Genomic DNA, 18,083 nt, shown 5'->3' with positions numbered 1-18,083 from the left:
AGACAAACCTACAGATTCAAGAAACAGAGTCAACTCCATATAGGGTGAATCCCTTAAAAAATAAAACATGCTAAGACATGTCATGATTAAACTTCTGAAAATACGGCAAAGAAAAAAATCTTGAAAACAACCAGAGAGAAACAATGCAGTACTTACAGGTGAACACCAATTAGAATGACAGTGGATTTGTCATCTGAAACCATGGAGGTCAAAATTATGTGAAATGACACTTTTCAAGTGCGGAAGGAAAAAAAAAACAAACCTTCGACTATGAATTCTACATCGGGAATGAAGGAGAAATATATTCTCAGGTAAAACAAAACTAAGAAAATGTGTCATTAGCAAATATACCCTTAAAAATGGCTGAAAGACATTTTTCTAAACAGGAAGAAATGATAATGTAAGAATCAGAACATGAAGAAAAGAAGAACGTTGGGGGCACCTGGCTGGTTCAGTTGGTAGCGAGTGACTCTTGATCTTGGGGTGATGAGTTCCTGGCCCACATTGGGTGTAGAGGAGACAAATGAAAGAAAGAAACAAAAAAAAAAAAACCACATTGGGGTGGGTAAAAAAGAAATAAGGGGGAAGTATAATAGGTTATCTTCATGAGATTCTTTAATCATATTTGAGGGCTGAAGCACAAATTATAACATTATTGGACATAAGATTCAATGTGTGTGCAAGAAATGGTTCAGGCAGTTATATTTACGATAGGCAGAGAGTAAAGGAACTTAAGTGGAACTCAGTTTTCTACGTGTAACTCAGAGTGGTAAAGGTTACGTATGTCTTTTGCAATTCCTGGAAAACCCACTAAGAAAATTATACAAAATAATATACCAAGAAAAATTATATAAACAAATTAAGACGGAATACTGAAGAATGTGCAAATAGCCTCCAGGAAGTCCAAAAAGAGAAACAAAAAAATAAGAAATGGGGAAAACACGCAGAAAACAAATAATAAAATGACGACTTAAATCTTAATATATCAATAATTGCCTTAGATGTAACTGGTCTAAACACGATAATTAAAAGACAGAGATTGCAGGGCACCTGGGTGGCTCAGTTGGTTAAGCGTCCGACTTTGGCTCAGGTCATGATCTCACGGTCCCTGAGTTCGAGCCCTGCGTCGGGCTCTGTGCTGACAGCTCAGAGCCTGGAGCCTGTTTCAGATTCTGTGTCTCCCTCTCTCTGACCCTACCCCGTTCATGCTCTGTCTCTCTCTGTCTCAAAAATAAATAAATGTTAAAAAAAAATTAAATAAATAAATAAATAAATAAATAAAAGACAGAGATTGGGGGCGCGTGGGTGGCTCAGTCAGGTAAGCATCTGACTCTTCATTTCTGCTCAGGCCATGATCTCATGGTTCTTGAGTTCGAGCCCTGCATCAGGCTCTGCGCTGGCAGCATGGAGCCTTCTTGGGATTGTCTCTCTCTCTCCCGCTCTCCCTGACCCTCCCCCACTCACGCTCTCTCTCTCTCTCTCTCTCTCTCAAAATAAATAAATAAAAATTTTTAGAAAGACAGAGATTGGTAAATAAAAAAAATGATCCAGTTATATGCTATCTATAAAAAACTCACTTCAAAGACAACAACAGATGTAGGTGTTACGGGTCGAACTGTTTCTCTCCAAAAAAGATATGTTGAAGTCCTTACCCCCAGTACCTTAAGATGTGACCTGATTTGGAAATTGGGTATTTTGAGATTCCTGGACCCAAACACCAAGCAATTCTCAGATACAAGCAGGTTATCCAAGAATTCAACTCAATTTTGACACTATGTCCCTGCAGAGAGCATCAGATCCCACAAGTCAAGAGTTCAGTCCTACAAGATTGACCCTCATCCCTTACTTCGGACATCAGTTCTAAGCCTCCTGACCATTACTTGTGCTTCCAACTGAAGCTAGAGAGGCTTACAGAACTCAGGAAAACATTTACTTATATTGGCCAGTTTATTAAAGGATATGATAAAGAAAATGAATCGACAACCAGATGAAGAGATACCTAGGGCAAGGTCTCAAAGCATTCTGGTTACTCAAACATAGAAAGTCTTCAAAAAGGACCAAAAAGCTGTCCTTTTAGGTTTTAATGGAAGCTTCATTACATAGTCATGGTTGACTAGGTCACTGGCCATTGGCTGATTCAACTTCCACCCCCCCTCCTCCTTCGCAGAGATCAGTACATGGGGCTGAAGGTTCCAACCCTGTAATCACATAGTTGGGCCTTCTGGTAACCGGCCCCCACTTGGGTAGGGTGCAAAAGTCACCTTTATTATTATTATTATTATTAATTTCTTTTTATGTTTATTCTTTTTAGAGAGAGAGAGAGAGAGAGAGCAAGCAAGAGAGCTGGGGCGTGAGCAGGGGAGGGGGCAGAGAGAGGGAGACACAGAATCCGAAGCAGGCTCTGGGCTCCGAGCCATCAGCACCGAGCCCGATGTGGGGCTGGAACCCACAAACCGTGAGATCGTGACCTGAGCCGAAGTCAGATGCTCAACCGACTGAGCCACCCAGATGCCCCTAAAAGTCACCTTTATTATTAACAAGACACTTGTTTTACCTATATGGCTCTGATGCATTTTCAGGAATTATGGATGAAGACCATATATATCTGAGAAATATATTTTGGTTATCTGAAGGATCAAATACGTATCTCTTCTAAATTATTACGTTGCATAAGGTCATTGCAGAAGTAAGTTAAGATGATGGCATACTGTAGTACGGTGGTCCCCTAATCTAATAGCCAAAAGTTAGCGGAAGGAAGGAAATAACAAAGATAAGAGCTTAAATAAATAAAACAGAGACTACAGAAAAGTTGAGAAAATCGATGAAACCAAGAGTTGATTTTTTTACAAAGATAAACAAAATTGACAAAATTCAGCAAGACTGAGAAAAATAGGAAGAAAACTCAAAAAAAGAAAATTATGAATGAAAGAAGGGACATTACAACTGATACCGCAGAAATGTAAAGGATCATAAGAGATTACTACAAACATTTATATGCCAACAAACTGAAAACCCTAGAATAAATGGATACATTCCTAGAAACACACAAACTACCAAGATTGAATCATGAAGAAACAGAAAATCCGAACAGACCAATAATGAGTAAGGAGATTGAAACAGCAATCAAAAGCTCACCAACATGGAAAAGCCCAACCTGAGATGGTTTCGGTGGTGAATTCTAACCAACATTTACAGAAGAATTAATACCAATCCTTCTCAAAATATTTCAAAAAATTGTGGGGCATCTGAGTGGCTCAGTTGGTTAAGCGTCCGACTTCAGCTCAGGTCATGATCTCGCGGTTAGAGGGTTTGAGCCCTGCGTCGGGCTCTGTGCTGACCGCTCAGAGCCTGGCGCCTGCTTCGGATTCTGTGTCTCCCTCTCTCTGGCCCTCCCCCACTCGCACTCTGTCTCCCTCAAAAATAAAATTAAAAAATTTTTCAAAAAATTGAAAAAGAAGGAAAACTTCCAAATTCATTTTACAAGCCCAGCATTGCCCTGATACCAAAGCCAGTCATGAACACTATAAGAAAAGAAAATTATAGGTCAATATCCCAGATGAACATAGATGCAAAAATCCTCAACAAAATATTAGCGAACTGAATTCAAAAGCATATTATGCCTGGGTGGCTCAGTCTGTTGAACAACCGATTTCAACCGTGAGCTTGAGCCCCATGTCGGGCTCTGTGCTGACAGCTCAGAGCCTGGAGCCTGTTTTGGATTCTGTGTCTCCCTCTCTCTCTCTCTGCCCCTCCCCTGCTCATGCTCTGTCTGTCTCTCTCTGTCTCTCAAAAATAAATAAACATAAAATTTTTTTAAAAAAGCACATTATAAAGATTGTATGCCATGATCAAGTTGGATTTACACTTGAGAAGGATAGTTTAACTTATGCAAATCAATAAGTGGCATATGAAGGATAAAAAGCATACGATCGTATCATTGGGTGCAGAAAAAGCATGTCACCAAATTCAACTCACTTTCATGATAAAAACTCCCTACACATTAGGTGCAGAAGGAATGCACCTCAACATGATAAAGGCGGCATTTGAAAAGCCCATAGCTAACATCATACTTAACGGTGAAAACCTGAAAGCTTTTCCTCCAAGATGAGAAACAAGCCAAAGGGGCCCACTCTCGCCACGTCTATTCAATATAGTATTGGAAGTCTTAGAGCAGTTTGGCAAGAAAAACATTTTTAAGGCTTCCGAATTAGAAAGGAAGAAGTAAAATTGTCTCTCTTTGCAGATGACATAATTTTATATACGGAAAACTGTAAAGACTCCACCAGAAAAATGTTAAAAACTAAAAAAAGAATTCAGTCAAGTTGGGGGATACAGCATCAACATACAAAAATCAGTGGTATTTCTAGATGCTAAAAACAAACTGGAAAACAAAATTAGAAACCAATCCCCCTGACAATAATATAAAAAATACTTAAGAAGTAATTTAACCAAGGAGGTGAGCGTTCTGCACGCTGAAATCTATAAAACATTAATGAACAAAACTGAAGACGCCACAAATAAATGGAAATATATGGGTTGGAAGAATTAATGTTGTTAAAATGTCCATACTCCGAATTTAATACAATCCCTATCAAAATTCCAATGGCATTTTTTCCCCCACAGCAATAGGAAAACAACCCTAAAATTCATATGGAATTACAAAAAGACCTTGAATGGCCAAAGCCATCTTGAGCAAAAAGAACAAGGCTGGGGGCATCCCACTACCTCATTTCAAAGTGTATTACAAAGTCATATGACTCAAAACAGCATGGTACTAGCATAAAAACAGAAACATAGTCCAATGGAAAAGAATAGAGAGCCCAGAAATCAATCCATGCACTTATGTTCAATTGATTCGACAAAGGTGTAAATAATGCCTAATGGGAAAACGACAGTCTCTTGTATAAATGGTGCTGGGAAAAATGGATATCCAAATGCAGAAGAAGGAAATTGGACCCTTATCTTATACCATACACAAAAATCATCTCCAAGTGAATTAAAGACTTAAGCCCAAGACCTATAACTGTAAAACTACTAGAAGAACGCGGAGGCAAAAGCTTCTCCATATTGGTCTGAGTAATAATTTTTTGAAAACAGGCAAACAAAACTAGTTGCATCAAACTAAAAAGTTTCGGGGTGCCTGGGTGGCTCAATTGGTTGAGCATCCGACTTTGACTCAGGTCATGATCTCACGGTCTGTGGGTTCGAGCCCCACATTGGGCTCTGTGCTGACAGCTTGCTCAGAGCCTGGAGCCCGCTTCACATTCTGTGTCTCCTTCTCTCTCTGCCTCTCCCCCCGCTCACACTCTGTCTCTCAAGAATAAATAAATGTATAAAAATATTTTTTTTATTTTTTTTTTAACGTTTATTTTTGAGACAGAGAGAGACAGAGCATGAACGGGGTAGGGTCAGAGAGAGGGAGACACAGAATCTGAAACAGGCTCCAGGCTCTGAGCTGTCAGCACAGAGCCTGACGCGGGGCTCGAACTCAGGGACCGCGAGATCATGACCTGAGCCGAAGTCGGCCACCCAACCGACTGAGCCACCCAGGTGCCCCAAAAAATATTTTTTAATAAAAATAAAAAACATTTCTTCACAGCAAAGGAAACAATCAACAAAATGAAAAGGCAACCTACAGAATGGGAGAAAATATTTGCAAACCATATATCCAGTATGGGATGAGTATCCAAAACACATCAGGAACTCAAAGAACTCAATAGGAAGAAAACAAATAACCCAATGTAAAAATGGGCAAAGGAGCTTACTAGACAATCCTAGAAGAAGGTATACAAGTGATCAACAGGTACATGAAAAAACGCTCAATATCACTAATCGTCATGAAATTGCAAGTCAAAATCATAATGAAATATCACCTCACGCCTGTTAGAATGTCTTTTATGAAAAAGACAAAATATGATGAGCATTGGTGAAGATGTGAAGGCAAGGGATACCTTGTGCACTGTTGGTGGGAATGCAAATTGGTAGTCACGATTGAAAACAGCATGGAGGGGCCTCAAAAAATTACAAATAGAACTACCCTAGGATCCAGCAATCCCACTTCTGGGCATATATCTAAAGGACGTAGAGTCAGTATCTTGAAGATATCTGCACTCCCCTGTTCACTGCAGCATTCGTCACATATGATGTCCCTTCTCACTACTCTTATTCAGATAACAGCGGAAGCTATAGACACTAAAATAAGACAAGAAAAAGAAATAGAAGGAATAGCGATTGAACAGGAAGAAAAAAACTGTCCCATTTGCAGATTAAATGATTATCCTCACAGAAAATCCCAAGGAATCTAAAAAAGCCCACTAGAATTAATAAGTGAGTTTAGCAAGGTCACAGCGTACCAGGTGAAACCACAGAAATCAAGCCTATATCTATAAGTTAACAGTGAACATGGAGAAACGAAAATTAGAATGCAATACCATTTACAACTATTCCAAATACAATGAAGTGCTTAGGCCTAAACCTGAGAAAGAATGTAGAAAGATCTCTACTCTGAAAATTACAAAATGCTGATGCAAGAAATCAGAGGAGAAGTGAATACATGGAGAGATAGATTGTGTTCATAAATCAGAAAGGAAAAACATAGTAAAGATGTCAAATCTTCCTACACTGACCTGTAGATTTGATGCAACTTTTACCAAAATACTAGCAAAGGTTTTGTAGACATAAACCAGCTCATTCTAAAATTTGAGTGGAAGCCACAGGCTAAGGACGCCTAGTGTAGCTAAACTAATTTTAAAGACTAAAGTGGGGGGGCGCCTGGGTGGCGCAGTCGGTTAAGCGTCCGACTTCAGCCAGGTCACGATCTCGCAGTCCGTGAGTTCCAGCCCCGCGTCGGGCTCTGGGCTGATGGCTCAGAGCCTGGAGCCTGTTTCCGATTCTGTGTCTCCCTCTCTCTCTGCCCCTCCCCCGTTCATGCTCTGTCTCTCTCTGTCCCAAAAATAAATAAACGTTGAAAAAAAAAATTTAAAAAAAGACTAAAGTGGGAGCGAGCGCTCTACCTTATTTTAAGGCTTACTATATAGGTTACAATAATCAAGGCAGTACGGTAGTGGAGGGATAGATATGTAGCTCAGTGGAGAATAGAGAACCCAGAAAGAGGCCCACACAAAATACGTCAAACCGATTTTTGGCACAAGGGCAAAAGCAAGTCAACAAGTGGGGTAAAACAACTCAAGGTGGATGACAGACCTAAAAGTTAAATGTGAAACTACAGAATTTTGGAAGGGAAACAAGGACAAGTTTCTAGAATTTATACAGAACTGTTAAAAAAAAAAAAAAGGAGAGAGAAACAATCATATTAGGAAATGGGGAAGACACGGACAGACGTTTTGATGACAGGAATACCCAGATCCTAATAAGCACATGAAAAAAAAAAAAAAACCATTCAACATCATTCTCCACTAGAGACATGTACAGTAAAACACGAGCTATCGGGGACCTGGGTGGCTCAGTCCGTTAAGCATCTATCTGCCTCTTGATTTTGGCTCAGGTCACGATCTCGCGGTCCGTGAGCTCGAGCCCTGCGTCGGGCTCTGTGCTGACAGCTCGGAGCCTGGAGCCCACTTCGGATTCTGTGTCTCCCTCTCTCTCTGCTCCTCCCCCGCTCGTGCTCTGTTTCTCTCTCTCCTGCTTGAGATTCTCCCTCTCCCCTCCGGCCCTCTCCCCCACTTGCACTCTCTCTCTAAAATAAATACATAAATAAATAAATAAATAAATAAATAAATTTAAAACATGAGCTAGCACTGCATACCCATCATAATGGTTAAAACTAAAAATGGTGACAACACCAACTCCTGACAAGGAAGCAGAGAAAGTGGATGACTCCCGCTTTGCTGGGGGGGCGGGGGGATGGAAGATGATTCAGCCATTCTGGAAAACAGCTTAACACTTGTACGCACTCTTGGGCACTTGGTTTCCCTTGGGCACTTACCCCAGAGAAACAATGACGTACGTTCACACAAAAGCCTGCACGTCAGTCTTCACAGCGACTTTATTCGTAACAACCAAACATGGGAAACAACTCAAATGCCTTCCAAAGGGTGCATAGATAAACCGTAGATCTGTGCATTGGAATAGTGCCCAGCAATAAAAAGGAATGAGATATCGGTGGGTGCCACAAAATGGATGGTCTCCAGGGAATTATGCTGAGGGGAAATGTCCAATGGTTACATGTTGTAGGATTCCCTTTATAACCACTCATAACCTCCCTGAACTGAGAAAATATAGAATTGAAAATAGATTAATGGGTGCCGGGAGTCAAGGATGGGAGACAGGAGGCAACGGGGAGGAGGAAAGTCGGCATGGCTATAAAAAGACCACACAGGGATATCCTTGTGCTGATGGAACTGTTCTGTATCTTGACTGTATCAATATCATTGATCGGGTTCGGATATGGTACCACAGTTTTGGAAGATGTTACCATTGAGGGAAATTGGGGAAAGGACACATGAGATCTCTTCCTATTCTTTTTTTTTTTTAACATGTATTGATTTTTGAGAGGCAGAGAGAGACAGAGAGTGAGCGGGAGAGAGGCGGAGAGAGAGAGGGAGACACGGAATCCCAAGCGGGCTCCAGGCTCCGAGCCGTCAGCACAGAGCCCGACGCAGGGCTCGAACTCGCAAACCGTGAGACCTGAGCCAAAGTCGGACGCTTAACCGACTGAGCCACCCAGGCGCCCCACCTCTGATTATTTCTTATAACTACATGTGAATCTACAGTTTCAAAATAAAAAGCTGAATCAAAAAATCTATACCGTACCACCTGAATATATGTGGCAAACCTTTATACGTATGTAAAATACACATATATTTAATCACCTGGTGGACATTCAGCCCATCCTTTCTTCTAGATCGGTGGTTCCCAGAAAGTGCTCTACAGAGACCTTTTCAGATGGTTCACAAGGACAGTTCTATTTGCATATTGATACTAAGGCTAATTATTCTAGATGGGTACTGCTCTATAATGACACTAATTAATACCAAGATTACGAATGCCCTTTTCACTGTTTGACATTTGCATGATTGGTACAAATGCAATGGGAACCTGCCAGCGCCTTCGCACGAATCAAAGCAGGGGCGTCGACCATGCTAGCAGTGGTCGTCTTCCTCTTCTTCACTGCCATACCCTCACAGTTAAAAACAAAACAAAACAAAACTAAACTAAAAGAAACACAGGCAAGCAAAAACAATAAGAGAGTGTTGTTTAAGAATGCACTCGATGCCGGGCGCTTGGGTGGCTCGGTCGGTTACGCATCTGACTTGGGCTCAGGTCATGATCCCACGGTTGAGGAGTCCGAGCCCCTCATCGGACGGTCATCGGACTGTCCGCGCGAGCCCGCTTCAAATCCTCTGTCCCCCCCCACCCCCCTCTCTGCCCTACCCTGCCCTCACTCTGCCTATCTCAAAAATACATAATAAAAAAAAATTTGTTAAAAATGTACTTGATGCTGTTGTAAGAGTTACTAATTTTATTCGGTCTCAACCTTCGGATATGCAGAATAACACTCTGTGTGATGAAATGGAAAAGAAGGAATAAGGCCATTCCACTGCACACAGAACCAGGATGGTTTTCTACGGGAAAAGCACTTGTGCAATTGAATTGGGAGCAAAACTGGTCTCTCTTTTCCTCAAACACCTTTTTTACTTGAAAGAACAACTAATTGTCAAGCTATGGTTATTAAGAGTTAGGTATTTGGCAGACATTTTCTTCAAAATGAAGGAGTCTGTGCTCATCCCAAAAGGTGCCCTCCTCAATACCCATCACCCACCCACCCCTCCCTCCCACCCCCCATCAACCCTCAGTTTGTTCTCAGTTTTTTGGAGGGCACCTTTTGGGATGAGCACTGGGTGTTGTATGGAAACCAATTTGACAATAAATTTCATATATTGAAGAAAAAAAAACAAAATGAAGGAGTCTGTCCCTTCAGGGGAAACAACTGATAGTATTTGTTGCCAATGATAAAGTCTGAGCTTCAACTGAAAATGAGAGATTTGGAAAACTTGTATCTGCTACGGTGAGCTTGACAGCTTCCTGACACTTAAAATTTTGTTATGTTTTTATTTTATTTTTTAGAGAGAGCCAGAGCATGAGCAGGGGAGGGGCAGAGAGCGAGGGAGAGACACAGAATCCAAAGCAGGCTCCAGGCTCCGAGCTGTCAGCACAGAGCCTGACACGGGGCTCGAACTCATGAACCCTGAGATCATGACCTGACCAAAGTCGGACGCTTAACTGACTGAGCCACCCAGGCGCCCTTACAGCTTCCCAACACTTAAAGACTTTATAATGAAATTGGTGGTGATATTAATGAATGTGGGTTTTTTTTTTACAAATGTGAATTTTTGATATCGTATAATGAAATGTGTCACCATTTAGAAGATCTACAAACAGTGAACCAGTGTTTTCCAAATGACCAACGCATGATGCTACAAAATCGTGCATGGATAGAAGATCCATTCAAAGGACAAGCTAAGGGAGCCTGGGTGGCTCAGTCGGTTAGGCGTCAGACTTCAGCTCAGATCATAATCTCCTGGTCCGTGGATTCGAGCCCCGTGACCAGCTCTGTGCTGACAGCTCGGAGCCTGGAGCCTGCTTCGGATTCTGTGTCTCTGTCTCTCTCTTCCCCCCACCCTGCTCGTGTTCTCTTTCTCTCTCTCTCTCTTTCGCTCTCTCAAAAATAAATAAACATTAAAAAAATTGTTCAAAGTACAAGCTAGAACGGGGCACCTGGGTGGCTAAGTCAGTTAAGCATCCAACTCTTGACGTCGGCTCAGGTCGTGATCTCATCGTTCATGAGATCGAGCCCCACGTTGGGCTCTGCGCTGACGGTGCAGAGCTTGCTTGGGTTTCTCTCCCTCCCTCTCTCTCTGCTCCTCCCTGGCTCGCTCTCTCTTTCTGTCTCAAAATAAATAAATAAACGTTTAAACAAAACAAAAACCAGGTACAGGCTAGAGCAGTAGATTGCCACCTAGCACCATACGAGAAGCTCGCTGATACGCTTTCAGATTCCACATTGCAACTAACTTGTTAGCAATAGCCACTTGTCAAAGTGCGTTGTGGTCTCAGAGAAGATTGTCCACAAGTATCAGAAAAAGGTCTTAAAATACTCTGCCCTTTTTCAATGATACACCCATGTAATGGCAGCTTTTCTTCATATACTTCAAACAAAATGTGTTCTTGTTGAATGAAATTATATTTGAATTCCAGTTAGTTAACACACGGTGTCGTATTGGTTTCCCGTGCTCATCACCAACCAAAATGTGTCTTTAACAGAATGCCGAAGCAAATACGAGAAGCCAGCTGTCTTCGATGAAACCAGACATTAAATATAAAATGTAAACTTAGATGCCGAAACGTAAAACAATTCTACTCTTCACGCTCAATTTTTCCGCTTTGGGAAACATGTTATCATGCCCACGCGGAGTGGGTTTATTACTTCTAAATGAACTGATAAATTTCCATTTCCCAAAGTTGTCATTTTAACGACAACATTGAATGAGTAAATGTCAATAGACATAACCCACGCCACACAAACAAAGGTTCTTTGGGGTCCTCAAGGATTGTTAAGAGTGTCAAGCGCTCCTGAGACCAACAAGTTTGAGAAATGCGCCCAGCCAGACGAACAAAAAGTTTTCACCTGCATCAATTTGCCGTCATCGCCGTTCGCGGTGATCTCAATGGACGTTCATGGACACCGTGCTGGTCGGGTTTTCCCTTTTACTTTGGCTGCTGAGAAGCTCAGAACCAAGAGTGCAGGCAATCTTCAGATAGCTGTACGGCCTTTGTGTCTAGTCTCACTTCAGAGTCCCCCAGATCCTTAGTCCCTGATGTTCCTTCCTCTTTTTTGACTCCTGTATGGTTGCCAAGTTTGACGGTGTGCATTCAGCAACCCCCTTTACGTATTTTGGTAAAACAGAGGAGGGGGCAGGTGGGAGGGAAAGGTGAAATCTGCACTATCACCCATAAAGAAACATGTGGAAGCTTCTCTGCTCATCTGAACGGCCTGGAGAGTCAATCTCCTCTGATTCGCCGGGGGTGCAGACCAGGAGCGTTCAGCCAGGAAATCAGAAAGAACCATGGCAACAGGTTTTTTTTTTTCTTTTCTCTTTTTTTTCCTGGGGAGGAGAGAGAGAGAAATGATTCTTTCTCCCCATAATGAATCACTTTCCTAAGAGAAGTTTATAAGCCTTTTCTGTTATGCCAAGGATGAGAAGGGGAAATCAGTGAATTGAAGGAGCCCCTTTGGAACTGTGTGTAAGTCTTCTCTGGGTCACGGACAAGATCTAGAAGGCAGGCACCAAATATGACCGAGATCCCAATGATTAGGAAGCCCTCCAGGGTTGCCAGACAGAAAACCCAGGTTCTAGTCCTCATTCTGTCCCTAACAAGCTATGTGACTTTAGGGAACCCCTTTCGAATCTCGGGCCTCTCTTTCTTTCATCTACAGAAAAAGGGATCGTAATGTTTACCCTACCTAAAAGTTAAGGATCAAGGGAGACCACAGATGTGACTATAATCTTGAAAAGGGCAGATGATGTTGAAATTTGCCATTCTATGCTTCAGATGATTTCACGGAGCACATACCCAATATGCACTGTGTCATTGCTGTGACCCTTTGGACCTTTTTAATTCACTGGACTAGTTCAACTGGAAAATATAGTTACCCTCCAAAGAATGCAACAGCTAGGATATTTATCAGCCCGGTTAACCGAGTTGTGTTTAATGGAGCCCTATGTTTGTGCAGTGTGTTACAGGGCGTAAGCACCCAGTGCAGCGTTGACATAGCTCACACCCTTATCTAGAGCCAACAGTAGATCCCCACCCCTGTCGTCTGTCACGGACATCACTTCAGAAACTCGCCCCTCTCTCCTGCGTGATGTTTTTTTTTTTTTTTTACTCTGGGCTGCATTAGTCCCCATCAGCATATAAGCGTGCGATGGCGTCCATTAACTGGATTTGTGGTTAACTACCCGCCCCCTCCCCCAATCTGTTCTCTCTGTAGCCCTCCCACACCTCACAAACTGCAACTCCAGTCTTCTGGCTGTTTGGAATCCCAGGGTCATCTCGCTCACACCATCGGCAAATCCTGGTGGCCCCGACCTCGAATCAAATCCAAAAATCTGACCTCTGTTCCCCATATAGTCCCGCCTGTCAGAGGAAGCCCTTTCGACCATAATCAGGTCATGTCTATTCCCTGCTCTTTTCCACCAGATGACTTGCACTAACATAACCTAACATAAAAGCCAGGTTGTGTCCATGGGTTTTTTTTTTTTTTGTAAGTTAATTTATTTTGAGAGGGAGAGAGAGAGAGATAAGTAGGGGGGGCAGAGAGTGAGGGAGAGAGAGAGAATCCCAAGCAGGCTCTGCGCTGTCCCTGCAGAGCCCGATGTGGGGCGTGAACCCATGAACGGCGAGATCACGACCTGAGCCGAAACCGAGGGCCTGTCGTTTAACCGACTGAGCCACCCGGGCGCCCCTCTGTCCGTGGGTTTTTAACATTTGTGCATTTTTTTGAGAGTGAGAGAGACAGAGCGTGAGCGGGGGAGGGGCAGAGAGGGAGGGAGACACAGAATCTGAAGCGGGTTCCAGGCTCGGAGCTGTCAGCCCAGAGCCCGGGGTTTTTAAGGCCCTACAACATCCGATCTCTTTGCCACTTCTTCTACATCACTTCCCACCAGCCTCTTCGTCACTTGGTGTCCTCCATCCATACTGGCTCTTTGCTGATCCTTAAGCATGCCAAACGGGGTCCCGTCCCCTTGTGTCTACAGCCTGCTTCCTTACTTCCTTCGGGCTTCGCCAACAGGCCCTTGCTGGCCGCCCTGGTTAAAATAGTAACCCCAATCTATCTTTGTTTGCTCACGTTGGCCCGTCTCCCTTTATTCGACCTCTTCACATAACGTGATGTATATTTACGCACCTCTATATTGTCCGTCTCCCATGCGCAGTGGAGAGTCTCTGAAGGGAGAGATCCGGCCTACTTTATTCTCTGTTATAGCTCTCGCACCCCAGGCCCATGATTCATATTCAATAAGTATTTGGGGGAGGAATGCATAAATAAATGTACTGAACATCAGACAAATGCATATTCTTCTACATACCTTTACGGGCACCGTATTATATGCATATATTGTAGCAAGTATCATTTCCCTCAATTTATGATTGATCTGATGATTTTTTTTCTTGTATGGAGTCCCTGTGATGGGCCTAGGGATACAAGGACGGCAAAGACACTAGGGGGAAGGCTCCAGTCCAGCTGGAGGGTCCAGGGAAGTCTTTTTTGCAAGAGATGACAGCTGAGCTAAGTCCTGAAGCGTAAGTCTAAATTAGCTTAGCAAAGAAAGAAGGGAATGATGTCTCCCCCCGGAACAACACAGCTCACGAGGGACTCTCAAGCAATTTGGTAGCACTTAGGCTGTTACGGGGCGGGGCTGCGTGTAGAAAGACATGACCTTGAAGGAGGCAAGATGGAGGCAGACCTTGTGTCGCACGAGGATCACGAGAGCCATTTTTTCTCATAAATTATAGCGCCTGAGAGGTTTCCAGCAGGGAAACGACATGCCTAGATTCGCAATTATCGATATTGGAGCTGAAGTCAGAGTTTAAGAGATTGGCTCCCAATTATAAAGCTCATTGAAAAATAAGGATGTGGTCCAAATATCCTGACCTTGAATGCAAGTCTCCTCACTGCACTGCTCTGCTTTCTATCCCATCCCCAAGGGTATGTGTCCTTCTTAGCATGGCAATGTCTAGAACGAGCTGCCCTCAGAGCAATAGGCATGCTCACAAAACTTGGAAGGTGTTAACCTTCGTTTTTCAAATTGCCCAAAGGCACATCCCCCAGAATAAAGGGAAGGGGGGCATGTTTTCACTGGCTCTCCCTTCTTCAGAATCACAGTGGAGCACATTTTGTTTTATCCATTCTCTAGTTTTTAACCTGCCTCGCCTGATTCCTCATGACACGGTGTGTCCTCTGAGTCATTGCTCTGTTTTTGATGGCAGTTGTTAAGCCCCTTTTTCCACCAATATTAGCCGGGGTGAGGATGCATTATTATGCCAATTTAAGGACCATGTTTCAGGGCCCCTGGTTGGCTCAGTCGGTTATGTGTCCTACCCTTGATTTTGGCTCAGGTCACGATCTCATGGTTCGCGAGTTGGAGCCCCAAGTCGGGCTCCAAGCTGACAGCACGAAGCCTGCTTGGGATTCTCTCTCTCCCTCTCTCTCTGTCCCTTCCCTGCATGTACTCGTGCACGCGCTCTCTCTCAAAAATAAGTAAACTCAGAAAAAGACCTCTTTTCATTCTTTCTCTTCAATCCCAATAGGTGTAGCAATGCTATTTTTAGTCCATTATTTTACTCCACAAGTAATGTTTTTCATGTTATTCTGTAGTCTCTACCCTCTATGTTTAATAATATTGGGCCTCTTCCCAAATTCTTGTGATATTTGAAATGCCAGGATTTAATGACATTAGCCTGTGCCACAGACAAGAGTCCCCGCAAGTTCTATGGTTTTTACATAAGTGTCTTAGCATGGGAATGAATACAGAATTACCCACATTAAAAAAAAATTTATGTTTATTTATTTTTGAGAGAGAGACAGTGAGCACAAGAGGGGGAGGGGCAGAGAGAGAGGGAGACACAGAATCTGAAGCGGGCTCCAGGCTCCGGGCTGTCAGCACAGAGCCCGACGCGGGGCTCGAACTCACAAATGGCGAGATCATGACCTGAGCCGAAGTCAGATGCTTAACCGACTGAGCCACCCAGGCGCCCCAGAAATTACCCACATTTCTAATAAGGGCCTCTTTAATTTTTTCACTATTGAGTTCACTATGTTTCACAGGCTAAAGCAGTACAGCGATCCTTCAACATGCCAAGGAAGCGAATATGAGTTGGGAAAATGCTGAAATATGTAGGACATGAAGTGTGATATAATAAGTGGATTTAATGGAGGGTGGAACTATTTGTTTACAGGAAGAAATCCTGATATAAATCCTCATAGAACTCACAAAAGATTTGCATCTGGACACTCGGTACATAGACAAGGTCAAAAGGATTGTTCTTGGGGTGCCTGGGTGGCTCAGTCGGTTAAGCGTCTGACTTTGGCTCAGGTCACGATCTTGCGGTCCATGAGTTCAGGCCCTGCGTGGGGCTCTGAAACCTGCTTCGGATTCTGTGTCTCCCTCTCTCTCTGCTCCTCCCTGCTTCGCGCTCTTTCTGTCTCTCAAAAATAAATAAACATTAAACAAAGGATTGTCTTTACCCGTTGTTTCCACTTCCTTTCCTCTAGTTTCTCTTGAACTTATTGGATTCCCCTTGCCACCCCTGGTCTTCAATAAGACACCTCCTGTTAACTTCACTGTGACCTCCATGTTGCCAGATACGTCGCTCAACTTTTACCGGTGGGACCATTATCTCACCAGTCCCAACCACCATCTTCACATGGTTTCTATGTTATTTTCTCTCTGGGTTTCCCTCGTCTTACATTGGCACTTCATCCTGAGTGTCCTAGACCAACTTCAAACTTGGCTTCAAACTCTGCATATAGAGGAAAAGCTAGTCTGGAGCTAATTGGCTTTAAGCTTCAGGGGCCTGCACTTATACAAGCCCATTTCAAGACACTGGGAAAAGCCCTAGTGATGTAGTCACATAACCATCTAGTTGTGTAAAATTTGCAAAAAGTAAGTATTTTACCTTCAAGCAGTGAAAACCACTGGCTCTGTCCACCCCAACTTTTTCTCCATCATGCTTTCCCTTGGGTTGAGTGATGTGGAAGTAGCCCTGGGTAATTTCAATATCCAGCTAAAGTAGCCCTGGGTAATTTCAATATCCAGCTAAAGGGGCATTGAGTTGAGAACACATTTAGTTTGTGTAACATTCATAGTTCCTCCCATACATACCTAAATTATTACCTGTAGCAATGGCTTCTAGTAAAACACCTACTGCCCGCTATGCAGAGTCACCAGATATCTTGACATAAAGATGCAGCACCAGAGTTCATGTCAGGATATGAACTTATCATTTTATTTTATTTTTTAGACAGCATGTGTGCACACATACAAGCAGGGGAGAGGGGTGGAGGGAGAAGCAGAGAGAGAGAGAATGAGAGAGAGAGTGAGAGAGAGAGAAAGAGAGAGAGAGACAGTGACAGAGAGAGAGAGAGAGAGAGAGAGAGAGAGAGAATCTCAAGCAGGCTCCAAGCTCAGCATGGAACCCAACACAGGGCTTGATCCCACGACCCTGGGATCATGACCTGAGTCAAAACCAAGATTTGGACACTCAACTGACTGAGCCACCCAGGAGCCCTGTAATTTTTTTTAATGTTTACTTACTTTTGACAGAGAGAGAGAGAGAGAGAGAGAGAGAGATCATGAGCGGGGGAGGGGCAGAGAGAGAGGGAGACACAGAATCCGAAGCAGGCTCCAGGCTCCGAGTGGTCAGCACAGAGCCCGACGCGGGGCTCGAACTCAAAGACCATGAGATCACGACCTGAGCCAAAGTTGGACACTCAACCGACTGAGCCACCCAGGTGCCCCTGATTGTACTCTTATAAACCATTGCCTTTTATCCCCATAATCGCTTTGATGTTTGTTGAACCTTTCAAGCATATTCCAACCTCAGGGTCCTTACTCGTGCATTCTCCCGAGCTGGACGCTGTTCTGCTAGAAAACTGAATGGCATATTCCCTCACTTCAGTTCAGGTCTCTTTTTATATGGCACCTTCTCAAGGACATCTTCGATCACGCTGTCCCAAGTAACATCCCACTCCATTACCTGCTATACGTTTACCTTGCCTTTCTTTCCTACACAGCACTTAAAACTCAAGACTTGCTGATACGTTTCTAAGCCTTCATTTGATCACCACCTGTCATATTAAGAAATTGAAGTCAAGCAAGGTTAAACCAAATTACTAGCAGACAGTGATGTTTTATGGATGACAGGCCAGAGGGAAGAGGCTTAAATAAATTTATTTATTTTCGTGTTTTCCCAGCTGAATATATGCTCTTTGAGAGCCAGGAATTTCTACGCTTTGATCACTGCTATATCCCTAGCTCTTGGTAGATTCTCAGTAAATATTT

This window comes from Lynx canadensis, chromosome X (genome assembly GCF_007474595.2).
Source record: "Lynx canadensis isolate LIC74 chromosome X, mLynCan4.pri.v2, whole genome shotgun sequence".
Lineage (NCBI taxonomy): Eukaryota > Metazoa > Chordata > Mammalia > Carnivora > Felidae > Lynx > Lynx canadensis.
The sequence above is the reverse complement of the archived record's forward strand: the minus strand, read 5'-3'. Positions refer to the sequence as shown.